A 15,115-nucleotide genomic window follows, 5' to 3' on the forward strand; every position below is an offset into this window, starting at 1 on the left:
GTCAGGAGGGCATTTTCCCCCCTGTTCCATTGACAACCTTAGTCCTTTCAAGAAACCAACACGTGATCATTCTTGCGTTGCTCCAAAGTCTGAATACTATTTATAGGCTCAGTTCTGGGCTAGCATAGTTGCCACATGTACTCTACCACTTTGCTTTGTGCATCAAATAAAATTGTTTCATACAGAATACGCCTCCATGGATCTAATTACAGGAGATGTGCACACGGCGTACTGATAGCATAGAGGAAATGTGAAGGATGCAGGGTCCTTCCTTTGTTCCTCATAATTGCTGTGCTTGGTAAGAAGGCTCAAAGCTCATTTGCTAAGTTTGTCAAAATAACTTATTCACTAGTTCAGTAATGGAAGCTGCATAGCAATTGTAGATCTTGATCTGAAAGCTGCATGTTACTACGGGGGCGTTATTAAAATATCATCTCCCACGCTGCTGTGTAAATAAAATTAAGCTCTTTGCTGAGCTGGTGGCACACAGAGAATGCTTTCTGCTTTTATCCAAGAACAAAGATTTATAGAGCTTGTTAATATTTCCATATTGCTAAAATGACTGAAATTATGGAAACAAGTAAATGGCACAGGAAAGAAATTCAAAGTTCTTAATGGTTCGCTATATGAGATTATTGCACCAATAGATGTGTGGGATGTTGGAAGAAGCCCTGAGATAAAATGCTAATGAAATTCTTTATATATTCAACTAGCATTTCTTTCCACTTGAGATAGATTAACAATGCTCTATTATCTATTCTAAAGAATGTCTACCTGGAAACACATAGTATCATGAAGAGCACATGAGAATTGCCTTACTGAGTTAGGTCAATAGATCCATATAACAGTTTTGGCATTCCTATTCCATGTATTAAGAGAGAATGCTACATGTGATCACTTTAATTTGCACAGCCACCATTGAGCAACACACATGTTTTGTAATATTGGAACACAAGAACAAAAACCCAGATTTTTGAGGTACTCCTTTACAGGTATCAGAGCTGGAAAATGTGTATGTTGCATAGAAAGCTGTCAATATTTGAACAGATTCCAAAATTGTGAGCAGGTAGAATTTTTCTACAAAAAATATATTGAAGAAACTATTTTACGTAAATCTGCCTGGCAGTCATGTCCTGTAGATCTCTTAATAAAGTAGGCTTAAGTGTAAACAAAATATTTTTTTTATTGACAGAGAATCTGTAGAGATGTACACTGGAAAAGGATAATTGTCCAGTGTAAATTCAGGCAGGAAAGCTCTAACAGAAATTACAGCAGCCCCTCCCCCCTGGCCCAATTAGCTAGCTACAGTTTCTCACAAGCAGGTACATCTGTACACTTCCCCCCAAAGACTAGATAACCACTCTCTCAGAAGATCCCATGGGGAGGTCATTTCAAAGCAAGTATGCTTAGTCAAAGCAGCAAAGATAGGAAATTGAAAGTAAGCAGGCTGAGAACAGTCAGAGCGGCCCCGAAATCCACATACCCCACTGCCATTTAGAAACTCATGCCAAGACTGAACAATCAGGTCTTGACATTTGTCCCTCCCAAGGCCCTCCCCCTGGCTGATGAGGATAAAGGCAATGAATATGACAGACCAATGGGAAGGGCAGCTACACTCAAGACATAGACTCACTCATTATCCCTGACAAGAAAGTAATCAAGTATTGTAATCATCCCCTGTATAAATGAGAGTCCAATATTTGGGACATTTCATGGTGGGCATGCTCATCAACCATCATTGGGGGGGGGGGGTGGGGGGGGGGGGGGGTGGGGGGGGGGGGGGGTGGGGGGGGGGGGGGGTGGGGGGGGGGGGGGGTGGGGGGGGGGGGGGGTGGGGGGGGGGGGGGGTGGGGGGGGGGGGGGGTGGGGGGGGGGGGGGGTGGGGGGGGGGGGGGGTGGGGGGGGGGGGGGGTGGGGGGGGGGGGGGGTGGGGGGGGGGGGGGGTGGGGGGGGGGGGGGGTGGGGGGGGGGGGGGGTGGGGGGGGGGGGGGGTGGGGGGGGGGGGGGGTGGGGGGGGGGGGGGGTGGGGGGGGGGGGGGGTGGGGGGGGGGGGGGGTGGGGGGGGGGGGGGGTGGGGGGGGGGGGGGGTGGGGGGGGGGGGGGGTGGGGGGGGGGGGGGGTGGGGGGGGGGGGGGGTGGGGGGGGGGGGGGGTGGGGGGGGGGGGGGGTGGGGGGGGGGGGGGGTGGGGGGGGGGGGGGGTGGGGGGGGGGGGGGGTGGGGGGGGGGGGGGGTGGGGGGGGGGGGGGGTGGGGGGGGGGGGGGGTGGGGGGGGGGGGGGGTGGGGGGGGGGGGGGGTGGGGGGGGGGGGGGGTGGGGGGGGGGGGGGGTGGGGGGGGGGGGGGGTGGGGGGGGGGGGGGGTGGGGGGGGGGGGGGGTGGGGGGGGGGGGGGGTGGGGGGGGGGGGGGGTGGGGGGGGGGGGGGGTGGGGGGGGGGGGGGGTGGGGGGGGGGGGGGGTGGGGGGGGGGGGGGGTGGGGGGGGGGGGGGGTGGGGGGGGGGGGGGGTGGGGGGGGGGGGGGGTGGGGGGGGGGGGGGGTGGGGGGGGGGGGGGGTGGGGGGGGGGGGGGGTGGGGGGGGGGGGGGGTGGGGGGGGGGGGGGGTGGGGGGGGGGGGGGGTGGGGGGGGGGGGGGGTGGGGGGGGGGGGGGGTGGGGGGGGGGGGGGGTGGGGGGGGGGGGGGGTGGGGGGGGGGGGGGGTGGGGGGGGGGGGGGGTGGGGGGGGGGGGGGGTGGGGGGGGGGGGGGGTGGGGGGGGGGGGGGGTGGGGGGGGGGGGGGGTGGGGGGGGGGGGGGGTGGGGGGGGGGGGGGGTGGGGGGGGGGGGGGGTGGGGGGGGGGGGGGGTGGGGGGGGGGGGGGGTGGGGGGGGGGGGGGGTGGGGGGGGGGGGGGGTGGGGGGGGGGGGGGGTGGGGGGGGGGGGGGGTGGGGGGGGGGGGGGGTGGGGGGGGGGGGGGGTGGGGGGGGGGGGGGGTGGGGGGGGGGGGGGGTGGGGGGGGGGGGGGGTGGGGGGGGGGGGGGGTGGGGGGGGGGGGGGGTGGGGGGGGGGGGGGGTGGGGGGGGGGGGGGGTGGGGGGGGGGGGGGGTGGGGGGGGGGGGGGGTGGGGGGGGGGGGGGGTGGGGGGGGGGGGGGGTGGGGGGGGGGGGGGGTGGGGGGGGGGGGGGGTGGGGGGGGGGGGGGGTGGGGGGGGGGGGGGGTGGGGGGGGGGGGGGGTGGGGGGGGGGGGGGGTGGGGGGGGGGGGGGGTGGGGGGGGGGGGGGGTGGGGGGGGGGGGGGGTGGGGGGGGGGGGGGGTGGGGGGGGGGGGGGGTGGGGGGGGGGGGGGGTGGGGGGGGGGGGGGGTGGGGGGGGGGGGGGGTGGGGGGGGGGGGGGGTGGGGGGGGGGGGGGGTGGGGGGGGGGGGGGGTGGGGGGGGGGGGGGGTGGGGGGGGGGGGGGGTGGGGGGGGGGGGGGGTGGGGGGGGGGGGGGGTGGGGGGGGGGGGGGGTGGGGGGGGGGGGGGGTGGGGGGGGGGGGGGGTGGGGGGGGGGGGGGGTGGGGGGGGGGGGGGGTGGGGGGGGGGGGGGGTGGGGGGGGGGGGGGGTGGGGGGGGGGGGGGGTGGGGGGGGGGGGGGGTGGGGGGGGGGGGGGGTGGGGGGGGGGGGGGGTGGGGGGGGGGGGGGGTGGGGGGGGGGGGGGGTGGGGGGGGGGGGGGGTGGGGGGGGGGGGGGGTGGGGGGGGGGGGGGGTGGGGGGGGGGGGGGGTGGGGGGGGGGGGGGGTGGGGGGGGGGGGGGGTGGGGGGGGGGGGGGGTGGGGGGGGGGGGGGGTGGGGGGGGGGGGGGGTGGGGGGGGGGGGGGGTGGGGGGGGGGGGGGGTGGGGGGGGGGGGGGGTGGGGGGGGGGGGGGGTGGGGGGGGGGGGGGGTGGGGGGGGGGGGGGGTGGGGGGGGGGGGGGGTGGGGGGGGGGGGGGGTGGGGGGGGGGGGGGGTGGGGGGGGGGGGGGGTGGGGGGGGGGGGGGGTGGGGGGGGGGGGGGGTGGGGGGGGGGGGGGGTGGGGGGGGGGGGGGGTGGGGGGGGGGGGGGGTGGGGGGGGGGGGGGGTGGGGGGGGGGGGGGGTGGGGGGGGGGGGGGGTGGGGGGGGGGGGGGGTGGGGGGGGGGGGGGGTGGGGGGGGGGGGGGGTGGGGGGGGGGGGGGGTGGGGGGGGGGGGGGGTGGGGGGGGGGGGGGGTGGGGGGGGGGGGGGGTGGGGGGGGGGGGGGGTGGGGGGGGGGGGGGGTGGGGGGGGGGGGGGGTGGGGGGGGGGGGGGGTGGGGGGGGGGGGGGGTGGGGGGGGGGGGGGGTGGGGGGGGGGGGGGGTGGGGGGGGGGGGGGGTGGGGGGGGGGGGGGGTGGGGGGGGGGGGGGGTGGGGGGGGGGGGGGGTGGGGGGGGGGGGGGGTGGGGGGGGGGGGGGGTGGGGGGGGGGGGGGGTGGGGGGGGGGGGGGGTGGGGGGGGGGGGGGGTGGGGGGGGGGGGGGGTGGGGGGGGGGGGGGGTGGGGGGGGGGGGGGGTGGGGGGGGGGGGGGGTGGGGGGGGGGGGGGGTGGGGGGGGGGGGGGGTGGGGGGGGGGGGGGGTGGGGGGGGGGGGGGGTGGGGGGGGGGGGGGGTGGGGGGGGGGGGGGGTGGGGGGGGGGGGGGGTGGGGGGGGGGGGGGGTGGGGGGGGGGGGGGGTGGGGGGGGGGGGGGGTGGGGGGGGGGGGGGGTGGGGGGGGGGGGGGGTGGGGGGGGGGGGGGGTGGGGGGGGGGGGGGGTGGGGGGGGGGGGGGGTGGGGGGGGGGGGGGGTGGGGGGGGGGGGGGGTGGGGGGGGGGGGGGGTGGGGGGGGGGGGGGGTGGGGGGGGGGGGGGGTGGGGGGGGGGGGGGGTGGGGGGGGGGGGGGGTGGGGGGGGGGGGGGGTGGGGGGGGGGGGGGGTGGGGGGGGGGGGGGGTGGGGGGGGGGGGGGGTGGGGGGGGGGGGGGGTGGGGGGGGGGGGGGGTGGGGGGGGGGGGGGGTGGGGGGGGGGGGGGGTGGGGGGGGGGGGGGGTGGGGGGGGGGGGGGGTGGGGGGGGGGGGGGGTGGGGGGGGGGGGGGGTGGGGGGGGGGGGGGGTGGGGGGGGGGGGGGGTGGGGGGGGGGGGGGGTGGGGGGGGGGGGGGGTGGGGGGGGGGGGGGGTGGGGGGGGGGGGGGGTGGGGGGGGGGGGGGGTGGGGGGGGGGGGGGGTGGGGGGGGGGGGGGGTGGGGGGGGGGGGGGGTGGGGGGGGGGGGGGGTGGGGGGGGGGGGGGGTGGGGGGGGGGGGGGGTGGGGGGGGGGGGGGGTGGGGGGGGGGGGGGGTGGGGGGGGGGGGGGGTGGGGGGGGGGGGGGGTGGGGGGGGGGGGGGGTGGGGGGGGGGGGGGGTGGGGGGGGGGGGGGGTGGGGGGGGGGGGGGGTGGGGGGGGGGGGGGGTGGGGGGGGGGGGGGGTGGGGGGGGGGGGGGGTGGGGGGGGGGGGGGGTGGGGGGGGGGGGGGGTGGGGGGGGGGGGGGGTGGGGGGGGGGGGGGGTGGGGGGGGGGGGGGGTGGGGGGGGGGGGGGGTGGGGGGGGGGGGGGGTGGGGGGGGGGGGGGGTGGGGGGGGGGGGGGGTGGGGGGGGGGGGGGGTGGGGGGGGGGGGGGGTGGGGGGGGGGGGGGGTGGGGGGGGGGGGGGGTGGGGGGGGGGGGGGGTGGGGGGGGGGGGGGGTGGGGGGGGGGGGGGGTGGGGGGGGGGGGGGGTGGGGGGGGGGGGGGGTGGGGGGGGGGGGGGGTGGGGGGGGGGGGGGGTGGGGGGGGGGGGGGGTGGGGGGGGGGGGGGGTGGGGGGGGGGGGGGGTGGGGGGGGGGGGGGGTGGGGGGGGGGGGGGGTGGGGGGGGGGGGGGGTGGGGGGGGGGGGGGGTGGGGGGGGGGGGGGGTGGGGGGGGGGGGGGGTGGGGGGGGGGGGGGGTGGGGGGGGGGGGGGGTGGGGGGGGGGGGGGGTGGGGGGGGGGGGGGGTGGGGGGGGGGGGGGGTGGGGGGGGGGGGGGGTGGGGGGGGGGGGGGGTGGGGGGGGGGGGGGGTGGGGGGGGGGGGGGGTGGGGGGGGGGGGGGGTGGGGGGGGGGGGGGGTGGGGGGGGGGGGGGGTGGGGGGGGGGGGGGGTGGGGGGGGGGGGGGGTGGGGGGGGGGGGGGGTGGGGGGGGGGGGGGGTGGGGGGGGGGGGGGGTGGGGGGGGGGGGGGGTGGGGGGGGGGGGGGGTGGGGGGGGGGGGGGGTGGGGGGGGGGGGGGGTGGGGGGGGGGGGGGGTGGGGGGGGGGGGGGGTGGGGGGGGGGGGGGGTGGGGGGGGGGGGGGGTGGGGGGGGGGGGGGGTGGGGGGGGGGGGGGGTGGGGGGGGGGGGGGGTGGGGGGGGGGGGGGGTGGGGGGGGGGGGGGGTGGGGGGGGGGGGGGGTGGGGGGGGGGGGGGGTGGGGGGGGGGGGGGGTGGGGGGGGGGGGGGGTGGGGGGGGGGGGGGGTGGGGGGGGGGGGGGGTGGGGGGGGGGGGGGGTGGGGGGGGGGGGGGGTGGGGGGGGGGGGGGGTGGGGGGGGGGGGGGGTGGGGGGGGGGGGGGGTGGGGGGGGGGGGGGGTGGGGGGGGGGGGGGGTGGGGGGGGGGGGGGGTGGGGGGGGGGGGGGGTGGGGGGGGGGGGGGGTGGGGGGGGGGGGGGGTGGGGGGGGGGGGGGGTGGGGGGGGGGGGGGGTGGGGGGGGGGGGGGGTGGGGGGGGGGGGGGGTGGGGGGGGGGGGGGGTGGGGGGGGGGGGGGGTGGGGGGGGGGGGGGGTGGGGGGGGGGGGGGGTGGGGGGGGGGGGGGGTGGGGGGGGGGGGGGGTGGGGGGGGGGGGGGGTGGGGGGGGGGGGGGGTGGGGGGGGGGGGGGGTGGGGGGGGGGGGGGGTGGGGGGGGGGGGGGGTGGGGGGGGGGGGGGGTGGGGGGGGGGGGGGGTGGGGGGGGGGGGGGGTGGGGGGGGGGGGGGGTGGGGGGGGGGGGGGGTGGGGGGGGGGGGGGGTGGGGGGGGGGGGGGGTGGGGGGGGGGGGGGGTGGGGGGGGGGGGGGGTGGGGGGGGGGGGGGGTGGGGGGGGGGGGGGGTGGGGGGGGGGGGGGGTGGGGGGGGGGGGGGGTGGGGGGGGGGGGGGGTGGGGGGGGGGGGGGGTGGGGGGGGGGGGGGGTGGGGGGGGGGGGGGGTGGGGGGGGGGGGGGGTGGGGGGGGGGGGGGGTGGGGGGGGGGGGGGGTGGGGGGGGGGGGGGGTGGGGGGGGGGGGGGGTGGGGGGGGGGGGGGGTGGGGGGGGGGGGGGGTGGGGGGGGGGGGGGGTGGGGGGGGGGGGGGGTGGGGGGGGGGGGGGGTGGGGGGGGGGGGGGGTGGGGGGGGGGGGGGGTGGGGGGGGGGGGGGGTGGGGGGGGGGGGGGGTGGGGGGGGGGGGGGGTGGGGGGGGGGGGGGGTGGGGGGGGGGGGGGGTGGGGGGGGGGGGGGGTGGGGGGGGGGGGGGGTGGGGGGGGGGGGGGGTGGGGGGGGGGGGGGGTGGGGGGGGGGGGGGGTGGGGGGGGGGGGGGGTGGGGGGGGGGGGGGGTGGGGGGGGGGGGGGGTGGGGGGGGGGGGGGGTGGGGGGGGGGGGGGGTGGGGGGGGGGGGGGGTGGGGGGGGGGGGGGGTGGGGGGGGGGGGGGGTGGGGGGGGGGGGGGGTGGGGGGGGGGGGGGGTGGGGGGGGGGGGGGGTGGGGGGGGGGGGGGGTGGGGGGGGGGGGGGGTGGGGGGGGGGGGGGGTGGGGGGGGGGGGGGGTGGGGGGGGGGGGGGGTGGGGGGGGGGGGGGGTGGGGGGGGGGGGGGGTGGGGGGGGGGGGGGGTGGGGGGGGGGGGGGGTGGGGGGGGGGGGGGGTGGGGGGGGGGGGGGGTGGGGGGGGGGGGGGGTGGGGGGGGGGGGGGGTGGGGGGGGGGGGGGGTGGGGGGGGGGGGGGGTGGGGGGGGGGGGGGGTGGGGGGGGGGGGGGGTGGGGGGGGGGGGGGGTGGGGGGGGGGGGGGGTGGGGGGGGGGGGGGGTGGGGGGGGGGGGGGGTGGGGGGGGGGGGGGGTGGGGGGGGGGGGGGGTGGGGGGGGGGGGGGGTGGGGGGGGGGGGGGGTGGGGGGGGGGGGGGGTGGGGGGGGGGGGGGGTGGGGGGGGGGGGGGGTGGGGGGGGGGGGGGGTGGGGGGGGGGGGGGGTGGGGGGGGGGGGGGGTGGGGGGGGGGGGGGGTGGGGGGGGGGGGGGGTGGGGGGGGGGGGGGGTGGGGGGGGGGGGGGGTGGGGGGGGGGGGGGGTGGGGGGGGGGGGGGGTGGGGGGGGGGGGGGGTGGGGGGGGGGGGGGGTGGGGGGGGGGGGGGGTGGGGGGGGGGGGGGGTGGGGGGGGGGGGGGGTGGGGGGGGGGGGGGGTGGGGGGGGGGGGGGGTGGGGGGGGGGGGGGGTGGGGGGGGGGGGGGGTGGGGGGGGGGGGGGGTGGGGGGGGGGGGGGGTGGGGGGGGGGGGGGGTGGGGGGGGGGGGGGGTGGGGGGGGGGGGGGGTGGGGGGGGGGGGGGGTGGGGGGGGGGGGGGGTGGGGGGGGGGGGGGGTGGGGGGGGGGGGGGGTGGGGGGGGGGGGGGGTGGGGGGGGGGGGGGGTGGGGGGGGGGGGGGGTGGGGGGGGGGGGGGGTGGGGGGGGGGGGGGGTGGGGGGGGGGGGGGGTGGGGGGGGGGGGGGGTGGGGGGGGGGGGGGGTGGGGGGGGGGGGGGGTGGGGGGGGGGGGGGGTGGGGGGGGGGGGGGGTGGGGGGGGGGGGGGGTGGGGGGGGGGGGGGGTGGGGGGGGGGGGGGGTGGGGGGGGGGGGGGGTGGGGGGGGGGGGGGGTGGGGGGGGGGGGGGGTGGGGGGGGGGGGGGGTGGGGGGGGGGGGGGGTGGGGGGGGGGGGGGGTGGGGGGGGGGGGGGGTGGGGGGGGGGGGGGGTGGGGGGGGGGGGGGGTGGGGGGGGGGGGGGGTGGGGGGGGGGGGGGGTGGGGGGGGGGGGGGGTGGGGGGGGGGGGGGGTGGGGGGGGGGGGGGGTGGGGGGGGGGGGGGGTGGGGGGGGGGGGGGGTGGGGGGGGGGGGGGGTGGGGGGGGGGGGGGGTGGGGGGGGGGGGGGGTGGGGGGGGGGGGGGGTGGGGGGGGGGGGGGGTGGGGGGGGGGGGGGGTGGGGGGGGGGGGGGGTGGGGGGGGGGGGGGGTGGGGGGGGGGGGGGGTGGGGGGGGGGGGGGGTGGGGGGGGGGGGGGGTGGGGGGGGGGGGGGGTGGGGGGGGGGGGGGGTGGGGGGGGGGGGGGGTGGGGGGGGGGGGGGGTGGGGGGGGGGGGGGGTGGGGGGGGGGGGGGGTGGGGGGGGGGGGGGGTGGGGGGGGGGGGGGGTGGGGGGGGGGGGGGGTGGGGGGGGGGGGGGGTGGGGGGGGGGGGGGGTGGGGGGGGGGGGGGGTGGGGGGGGGGGGGGGTGGGGGGGGGGGGGGGTGGGGGGGGGGGGGGGTGGGGGGGGGGGGGGGTGGGGGGGGGGGGGGGTGGGGGGGGGGGGGGGTGGGGGGGGGGGGGGGTGGGGGGGGGGGGGGGTGGGGGGGGGGGGGGGTGGGGGGGGGGGGGGGTGGGGGGGGGGGGGGGTGGGGGGGGGGGGGGGTGGGGGGGGGGGGGGGTGGGGGGGGGGGGGGGTGGGGGGGGGGGGGGGTGGGGGGGGGGGGGGGTGGGGGGGGGGGGGGGTGGGGGGGGGGGGGGGTGGGGGGGGGGGGGGGTGGGGGGGGGGGGGGGTGGGGGGGGGGGGGGGTGGGGGGGGGGGGGGGTGGGGGGGGGGGGGGGTGGGGGGGGGGGGGGGTGGGGGGGGGGGGGGGTGGGGGGGGGGGGGGGTGGGGGGGGGGGGGGGTGGGGGGGGGGGGGGGTGGGGGGGGGGGGGGGTGGGGGGGGGGGGGGGTGGGGGGGGGGGGGGGTGGGGGGGGGGGGGGGTGGGGGGGGGGGGGGGTGGGGGGGGGGGGGGGTGGGGGGGGGGGGGGGTGGGGGGGGGGGGGGGTGGGGGGGGGGGGGGGTGGGGGGGGGGGGGGGTGGGGGGGGGGGGGGGTGGGGGGGGGGGGGGGTGGGGGGGGGGGGGGGTGGGGGGGGGGGGGGGTGGGGGGGGGGGGGGGTGGGGGGGGGGGGGGGTGGGGGGGGGGGGGGGTGGGGGGGGGGGGGGGTGGGGGGGGGGGGGGGTGGGGGGGGGGGGGGGTGGGGGGGGGGGGGGGTGGGGGGGGGGGGGGGTGGGGGGGGGGGGGGGTGGGGGGGGGGGGGGGTGGGGGGGGGGGGGGGTGGGGGGGGGGGGGGGTGGGGGGGGGGGGGGGTGGGGGGGGGGGGGGGTGGGGGGGGGGGGGGGTGGGGGGGGGGGGGGGTGGGGGGGGGGGGGGGTGGGGGGGGGGGGGGGTGGGGGGGGGGGGGGGTGGGGGGGGGGGGGGGTGGGGGGGGGGGGGGGTGGGGGGGGGGGGGGGTGGGGGGGGGGGGGGGTGGGGGGGGGGGGGGGTGGGGGGGGGGGGGGGTGGGGGGGGGGGGGGGTGGGGGGGGGGGGGGGTGGGGGGGGGGGGGGGTGGGGGGGGGGGGGGGTGGGGGGGGGGGGGGGTGGGGGGGGGGGGGGGTGGGGGGGGGGGGGGGTGGGGGGGGGGGGGGGTGGGGGGGGGGGGGGGTGGGGGGGGGGGGGGGTGGGGGGGGGGGGGGGTGGGGGGGGGGGGGGGTGGGGGGGGGGGGGGGTGGGGGGGGGGGGGGGTGGGGGGGGGGGGGGGTGGGGGGGGGGGGGGGTGGGGGGGGGGGGGGGTGGGGGGGGGGGGGGGTGGGGGGGGGGGGGGGTGGGGGGGGGGGGGGGTGGGGGGGGGGGGGGGTGGGGGGGGGGGGGGGTGGGGGGGGGGGGGGGTGGGGGGGGGGGGGGGTGGGGGGGGGGGGGGGTGGGGGGGGGGGGGGGTGGGGGGGGGGGGGGGTGGGGGGGGGGGGGGGTGGGGGGGGGGGGGGGTGGGGGGGGGGGGGGGTGGGGGGGGGGGGGGGTGGGGGGGGGGGGGGGTGGGGGGGGGGGGGGGTGGGGGGGGGGGGGGGTGGGGGGGGGGGGGGGTGGGGGGGGGGGGGGGTGGGGGGGGGGGGGGGTGGGGGGGGGGGGGGGTGGGGGGGGGGGGGGGTGGGGGGGGGGGGGGGTGGGGGGGGGGGGGGGTGGGGGGGGGGGGGGGTGGGGGGGGGGGGGGGTGGGGGGGGGGGGGGGTGGGGGGGGGGGGGGGTGGGGGGGGGGGGGGGTGGGGGGGGGGGGGGGTGGGGGGGGGGGGGGGTGGGGGGGGGGGGGGGTGGGGGGGGGGGGGGGTGGGGGGGGGGGGGGGTGGGGGGGGGGGGGGGTGGGGGGGGGGGGGGGTGGGGGGGGGGGGGGGTGGGGGGGGGGGGGGGTGGGGGGGGGGGGGGGTGGGGGGGGGGGGGGGTGGGGGGGGGGGGGGGTGGGGGGGGGGGGGGGTGGGGGGGGGGGGGGGTGGGGGGGGGGGGGGGTGGGGGGGGGGGGGGGTGGGGGGGGGGGGGGGTGGGGGGGGGGGGGGGTGGGGGGGGGGGGGGGTGGGGGGGGGGGGGGGTGGGGGGGGGGGGGGGTGGGGGGGGGGGGGGGTGGGGGGGGGGGGGGGTGGGGGGGGGGGGGGGTGGGGGGGGGGGGGGGTGGGGGGGGGGGGGGGTGGGGGGGGGGGGGGGTGGGGGGGGGGGGGGGTGGGGGGGGGGGGGGGTGGGGGGGGGGGGGGGTGGGGGGGGGGGGGGGTGGGGGGGGGGGGGGGTGGGGGGGGGGGGGGGTGGGGGGGGGGGGGGGTGGGGGGGGGGGGGGGTGGGGGGGGGGGGGGGTGGGGGGGGGGGGGGGTGGGGGGGGGGGGGGGTGGGGGGGGGGGGGGGTGGGGGGGGGGGGGGGTGGGGGGGGGGGGGGGTGGGGGGGGGGGGGGGTGGGGGGGGGGGGGGGTGGGGGGGGGGGGGGGTGGGGGGGGGGGGGGGTGGGGGGGGGGGGGGGTGGGGGGGGGGGGGGGTGGGGGGGGGGGGGGGTGGGGGGGGGGGGGGGTGGGGGGGGGGGGGGGTGGGGGGGGGGGGGGGTGGGGGGGGGGGGGGGTGGGGGGGGGGGGGGGTGGGGGGGGGGGGGGGTGGGGGGGGGGGGGGGTGGGGGGGGGGGGGGGTGGGGGGGGGGGGGGGTGGGGGGGGGGGGGGGTGGGGGGGGGGGGGGGTGGGGGGGGGGGGGGGTGGGGGGGGGGGGGGGTGGGGGGGGGGGGGGGTGGGGGGGGGGGGGGGTGGGGGGGGGGGGGGGTGGGGGGGGGGGGGGGTGGGGGGGGGGGGGGGTGGGGGGGGGGGGGGGTGGGGGGGGGGGGGGGTGGGGGGGGGGGGGGGTGGGGGGGGGGGGGGGTGGGGGGGGGGGGGGGTGGGGGGGGGGGGGGGTGGGGGGGGGGGGGGGTGGGGGGGGGGGGGGGTGGGGGGGGGGGGGGGTGGGGGGGGGGGGGGGTGGGGGGGGGGGGGGGTGGGGGGGGGGGGGGGTGGGGGGGGGGGGGGGTGGGGGGGGGGGGGGGTGGGGGGGGGGGGGGGTGGGGGGGGGGGGGGGTGGGGGGGGGGGGGGGTGGGGGGGGGGGGGGGTGGGGGGGGGGGGGGGTGGGGGGGGGGGGGGGTGGGGGGGGGGGGGGGTGGGGGGGGGGGGGGGTGGGGGGGGGGGGGGGTGGGGGGGGGGGGGGGTGGGGGGGGGGGGGGGTGGGGGGGGGGGGGGGTGGGGGGGGGGGGGGGTGGGGGGGGGGGGGGGTGGGGGGGGGGGGGGGTGGGGGGGGGGGGGGGTGGGGGGGGGGGGGGGTGGGGGGGGGGGGGGGTGGGGGGGGGGGGGGGTGGGGGGGGGGGGGGGTGGGGGGGGGGGGGGGTGGGGGGGGGGGGGGGTGGGGGGGGGGGGGGGTGGGGGGGGGGGGGGGTGGGGGGGGGGGGGGGTGGGGGGGGGGGGGGGTGGGGGGGGGGGGGGGTGGGGGGGGGGGGGGGTGGGGGGGGGGGGGGGTGGGGGGGGGGGGGGGTGGGGGGGGGGGGGGGTGGGGGGGGGGGGGGGTGGGGGGGGGGGGGGGTGGGGGGGGGGGGGGGTGGGGGGGGGGGGGGGTGGGGGGGGGGGGGGGTGGGGGGGGGGGGGGGTGGGGGGGGGGGGGGGTGGGGGGGGGGGGGGGTGGGGGGGGGGGGGGGTGGGGGGGGGGGGGGGTGGGGGGGGGGGGGGGTGGGGGGGGGGGGGGGTGGGGGGGGGGGGGGGTGGGGGGGGGGGGGGGTGGGGGGGGGGGGGGGTGGGGGGGGGGGGGGGTGGGGGGGGGGGGGGGTGGGGGGGGGGGGGGGTGGGGGGGGGGGGGGGTGGGGGGGGGGGGGGGTGGGGGGGGGGGGGGGTGGGGGGGGGGGGGGGTGGGGGGGGGGGGGGGTGGGGGGGGGGGGGGGTGGGGGGGGGGGGGGGTGGGGGGGGGGGGGGGTGGGGGGGGGGGGGGGTGGGGGGGGGGGGGGGTGGGGGGGGGGGGGGGTGGGGGGGGGGGGGGGTGGGGGGGGGGGGGGGTGGGGGGGGGGGGGGGTGGGGGGGGGGGGGGGTGGGGGGGGGGGGGGGTGGGGGGGGGGGGGGGTGGGGGGGGGGGGGGGTGGGGGGGGGGGGGGGTGGGGGGGGGGGGGGGTGGGGGGGGGGGGGGGTGGGGGGGGGGGGGGGTGGGGGGGGGGGGGGGTGGGGGGGGGGGGGGGTGGGGGGGGGGGGGGGTGGGGGGGGGGGGGGGTGGGGGGGGGGGGGGGTGGGGGGGGGGGGGGGTGGGGGGGGGGGGGGGTGGGGGGGGGGGGGGGTGGGGGGGGGGGGGGGTGGGGGGGGGGGGGGGTGGGGGGGGGGGGGGGTGGGGGGGGGGGGGGGTGGGGGGGGGGGGGGGTGGGGGGGGGGGGGGGTGGGGGGGGGGGGGGGTGGGGGGGGGGGGGGGTGGGGGGGGGGGGGGGTGGGGGGGGGGGGGGGTGGGGGGGGGGGGGGGTGGGGGGGGGGGGGGGTGGGGGGGGGGGGGGGTGGGGGGGGGGGGGGGTGGGGGGGGGGGGGGGTGGGGGGGGGGGGGGGTGGGGGGGGGGGGGGGTGGGGGGGGGGGGGGGTGGGGGGGGGGGGGGGTGGGGGGGGGGGGGGGTGGGGGGGGGGGGGGGTGGGGGGGGGGGGGGGTGGGGGGGGGGGGGGGTGGGGGGGGGGGGGGGTGGGGGGGGGGGGGGGTGGGGGGGGGGGGGGGTGGGGGGGGGGGGGGGTGGGGGGGGGGGGGGGTGGGGGGGGGGGGGGGTGGGGGGGGGGGGGGGTGGGGGGGGGGGGGGGTGGGGGGGGGGGGGGGTGGGGGGGGGGGGGGGTGGGGGGGGGGGGGGGTGGGGGGGGGGGGGGGTGGGGGGGGGGGGGGGTGGGGGGGGGGGGGGGTGGGGGGGGGGGGGGGTGGGGGGGGGGGGGGGTGGGGGGGGGGGGGGGTGGGGGGGGGGGGGGGTGGGGGGGGGGGGGGGTGGGGGGGGGGGGGGGTGGGGGGGGGGGGGGGTGGGGGGGGGGGGGGGTGGGGGGGGGGGGGGGTGGGGGGGGGGGGGGGTGGGGGGGGGGGGGGGTGGGGGGGGGGGGGGGTGGGGGGGGGGGGGGGTGGGGGGGGGGGGGGGTGGGGGGGGGGGGGGGTGGGGGGGGGGGGGGGTGGGGGGGGGGGGGGGTGGGGGGGGGGGGGGGTGGGGGGGGGGGGGGGTGGGGGGGGGGGGGGGTGGGGGGGGGGGGGGGTGGGGGGGGGGGGGGGTGGGGGGGGGGGGGGGTGGGGGGGGGGGGGGGTGGGGGGGGGGGGGGGTGGGGGGGGGGGGGGGTGGGGGGGGGGGGGGGTGGGGGGGGGGGGGGGTGGGGGGGGGGGGGGGTGGGGGGGGGGGGGGGTGGGGGGGGGGGGGGGTGGGGGGGGGGGGGGGTGGGGGGGGGGGGGGGTGGGGGGGGGGGGGGGTGGGGGGGGGGGGGGGTGGGGGGGGGGGGGGGTGGGGGGGGGGGGGGGTGGGGGGGGGGGGGGGTGGGGGGGGGGGGGGGTGGGGGGGGGGGGGGGTGGGGGGGGGGGGGGGTGGGGGGGGGGGGGGGTGGGGGGGGGGGGGGGTGGGGGGGGGGGGGGGTGGGGGGGGGGGGGGGTGG

This window comes from Sphaerodactylus townsendi, linkage group LG11 (genome assembly GCF_021028975.2).
Source record: "Sphaerodactylus townsendi isolate TG3544 linkage group LG11, MPM_Stown_v2.3, whole genome shotgun sequence".
In the NCBI taxonomy this organism is placed as follows: domain Eukaryota; kingdom Metazoa; phylum Chordata; class Lepidosauria; order Squamata; family Sphaerodactylidae; genus Sphaerodactylus; species Sphaerodactylus townsendi.